The sequence below is a fragment of the Gymnoscopelus microlampas genome (genome assembly GCF_963454915.1).
Source record: "Gymnoscopelus microlampas genome assembly, chromosome: 20".
NCBI classification, from domain to species: domain Eukaryota; kingdom Metazoa; phylum Chordata; class Actinopteri; order Myctophiformes; family Myctophidae; genus Gymnoscopelus; species Gymnoscopelus microlampas.
In genome coordinates this window covers 12,728,800-12,733,091 of record NC_139957.1, presented here as the reverse complement: position 1 = coordinate 12,733,091, position 4,292 = coordinate 12,728,800, and positions in this window count along the sequence as shown.

Sequence of the window (4,292 nt, the reverse complement as noted above, 5' to 3'; positions counted from 1 at the left end):
TATGTAGACAATTCTTTGACAATGTAATGATGCGAAAATGCATGTTATGATTTTGTGCAACATGTTTCACAACATGTGTTTTTGGTCTATGAAAAATAATGCCCCAACCCCGGGCCCCCGTACTCCAAAACCATGGCAGTGGCAATGGTTTGGTCCTCCGTGTTAAACGCCATTACTTTAGTTTTATTGGCGTTGAGCTTGAGGCAGACATTCCTGCACTCCATTTCTGCTGCCAGTAGTAGGCTAGTTCTCTTCCTTTCTTTGCTGTGTCCGAGACTACGGCAATGTCATCTGCATAGTGGAGGTCGGAAATCATGATGGGGTGTACTCGCTTAGTCTGCCTCGGGACCAGCGTGAACCCCAGGGTCTCCTCCCTGACACTGATTGCGAGTCTTTCGCCACAATGAACAGGAAGGGGGACAGGGCAGTAACTAAGTACATTTACTCAAGTACTGTACTTAAGTACAATTTTGAGATACTTTTACTTTACTGGAGTATTTCCAATGGTCTATACTTTTACTTTTACTCCACTGCATCTCACAGGCAAATATTGTACTTTTACTCCACTACAATTATTTGAAAACTTTCGTTTTCAAATAAATTATCGCGACGCGTTGTGAGCTTGTAGATCTGCTATTTTAAACATTTTTGTACTTTTACCTTTGGTACTTAAAGTATATTTTGATACCAATACTTTTGTACTTTTACTCAAAGTACATTTTGAATTCCAGACGCTTACTTGTAGCAGAGTACTTCTACATTGCAGTATTGATACTTTTACTTAAGTGAAACATTTGAGTACTTGTTCCACCACTGGGCCAGGGTATAACCCTCAGTAGGACGCCTGTGAGAATCTCACACTCGTTAGCCTCATGGCCCTGAACCGTGGCTCGGGTCCGGCTGTGTAGATTGCCTCTATCATCTGCACCATCTTCTCAGGAACTCCATGTAGGCCCGGAGGATGTTCATGAGTTTCCCCCGGAGTATGCTGTCAAAAGCCTTTTGGAGGTCAATGAAGGTGATCACTGCTGACAGTTTCTTCTCCTCGAGTCCTTCCAGTATCCTCCTCAGACCCAGTGGTGTTTGCTCAGAGCGAAAGCCATACTGCCAGTTTCTCAGTAGAGGGTCTAAGACGGGTCTGGTTGGTTAAACCATGTATTCTTCATTAAACAGGGTCCCCCAGGGTTCTGTACTTGGCACCCTCCTTTGTTCCCTCGACACCAAATCTCTTTTCCCTGGAAATAGTCGATATACAACCTCACAAAGTTGCGTTGCGTTGCGTTGCGATGTGTTGTGACTTTTTTGCGATGTGTCTGTACATTTTTTTCACTCTTCATACCAGTAACCTGTAAGCTGATTGTATGACATTCTGTATAGTAGTGTGTATATCTGTCTGTCTCTTATATGTCATCATGATTTGTGTGTATGGGGATCTCATCTTAAACAAGCTCAGTGCTTAATGTGTCTCCCAGTTTAGTAGACCTTGTATTGTGAATTTGTACTTCCATGTACTGATGTTCTCATGTCTTACTAAATAAAGTACATCAATCAATCAATCAATCAAACTTGCGAGGTTGTAGACCTGCTATTTTTTGCCAAATGTTCATCCTTTTTGCCTGTTAAGGCATTTCCAAAATAGGGACGCTAGGGTTCATCATGTGGTTAACATTACATAGGGTATATAAATCGACAAATCACACCATTCAAATAAACATAAATAAACATAACACAATCTCTAAATCTCTTAATGCGTTTTTTATTTCGAATACTCAAACATACAGAATGTCTCAGAGAGCATCTGCGCAGAACAGCCTACGCAGTCAAATCTTCATTCATCATTTTATTCATTTAATCTTGCACTGCTTTATTTGCTCTCTGTCTTTCGACATTGTCCCGTACAGAAAATAGCAGATCTACAACATCATATTGTGTCACAGGTGCAACATGTTGTGAGCTTGTAGATCTGCTATTTTGGACAAATTCACGTGGGCTATGAATCAGGCTTTGCTGAGGAATTAGCATGTTGAAGATAGATGTGAGCTAAAATGTCATATCCAATTATGTACAGAATGTAGAATGTTTTATATCAGCAGGTGTGATATGGAGTGTTAATGACATAATGATGTTTAATTGGTTTTGGTGGTTCCCAGTAAACAGGACTTGATGTTCATAACATTTTCAATTTCTGTTTAGTTTTTAACTAACTTGTGTGTTTTTATTGGTTTGTTATTTTTTGATAAATGATAAAACAATTTTACGAAGATTAAAATAACTGTATTTAATGAAATATGTTTTACTTGCATTCATAATTTAGTTTTTATATTACAAAGATGGCATAGTATTACAATTAGCATATAATATAATATAATGCAATTTCATATAATATCCTATATGTATGAAATATACAAAACATACCAAAGCGTTATCAATTGTATTAAAAATATAGAATAAAATGGTTAGATTATGAAAAAGTGTTTCTTGTACGTGTAAGTGTGACAGGGGTTCATTCAGTGTCGTATGCTGACATCTACAGACAATTAGTGGTACTGCAATGAATCTATGTTAGAGAATGAAACGGAGCAGAATGGAACAGAAGTTTTGACGGGCGGCATACTGTACATTTAGTTTGATGAGCAGGTGGCGATTGGAATGGGAGAGATAATCTGTCTTGTTTGGTGGTTGTTGTTTTTTTAATTCAAATAATTGTAGAAATAGGCTCTATGCACAGCAGCCATATTATCACTTCCTTCACAGGTGTTACCAACGATACTAATGAAGGCTCTGTTCCATTTAGTCTAGCACAGTGGTTTCCACGACCCCCCATAACTCTGAGAGTGTACACATGGAACCAAATGGAGTTACACACCTGTAAGGGGGCATTTGGAAGCCCATGAGGGTCCCTGGACCCCAACTGTAGACCCACTGGTGTAACAGAGTATTTCCAGTGGGCCAACCTGACTCTGTTTGACCAGAATGGAACAGAGCCTTCATTAGTATCATTGGTAACACCTGTGAATGTCTTCATAATATGTGAATAGAGCCTCAGACAGGCAGGAGAGACAGACAGTACAGCTGAGAGGGAGAAGAGGATGGAGGAGACAGAGAGAAGTGCTCTGATGGGATCTGATCTTAGAACATCAGCGTAATGCTTGTATCCTACAAGACTTAAAATACAATAGGCCTACATCATGTTTTACTGTTTGCAGCACAACAATAAAATATAAAGATTTACAAAAGTCAGACTAAATAACGAATACAGCAGAAAACTACAAGACATTCGGTTAGAACCCACTGTTACCCTGAGTCTACCTCTCCAGTAGGCGGCAATGTTAGCCTTAATACACAACCCTGCTGGCATGCAATGATCGCCACAGACAGACAGACAGACAGACAGACAGACAGACAGACAGACAGACAGACAGACAGACAGACAGACAGACACAGCCAGCCTACTGTATGAGTCTAGAAGGCAAACATTACACACATTCACACACTTATTTACATAATGAATACAACAACAAACATCTAGGAATCAGATGTACTGGCGTAGACATTGGCCTGTCTTTGAGCAGTCTTTTATGAAACCAACTGCTTTATAATCAGTTTAAAAATAGCATCACCCCAAGGTGTAGACTTCACCGCAAAGAAGGCAATTTGAAATGTAATCACACAAACAATAGACAACAATTCACAACATGAATATACTGTAGACAGAGCTTGTAGCACAGACATACAGTAATGGTATGGCCCTTCACGACCTGTACTTGAAGTATGTTAAAAAGAAAAAGTGAGCTGCATGGGGTGCAAAAAGTAACTAACGTTCATGTACAGTAGGATATATATCTGCTGCTATGCTCACGCACCTGATGTTCAACCTCAGGTACATACGATACCGCACCGGATAGATATGTGTAAATATGTATTGTGATACTTTGTTTGCTTTTTATTGATCTTTGTCTCTCTTCCCTTTGCTCCCCCTGCCGCCCTCTTCTTCTCCCTTTCTCTTTTTATGGAAATAACCAAAACGATGGAACTTGCTCAAACTTCTGTGTGCTTCAGAAAAAGTGTGACACAGGCATGCACGACTACAACTTGATCCCCGTTGAGGACTGCTTCTCAGAAACACAGTCGAATGGCCGTGCGTGAAGCTGTCTCAGTACAACAAAAATAATGTGGTTGGGAAGCTATGAGATCAGTAAATGTGAACCTTTATGTTATAATGACTAAAATCTCACAAGGCACAGAAACATGCCGTTGCTGTCTCGCAGAAATCTTGTATCTCCACTTTTTCA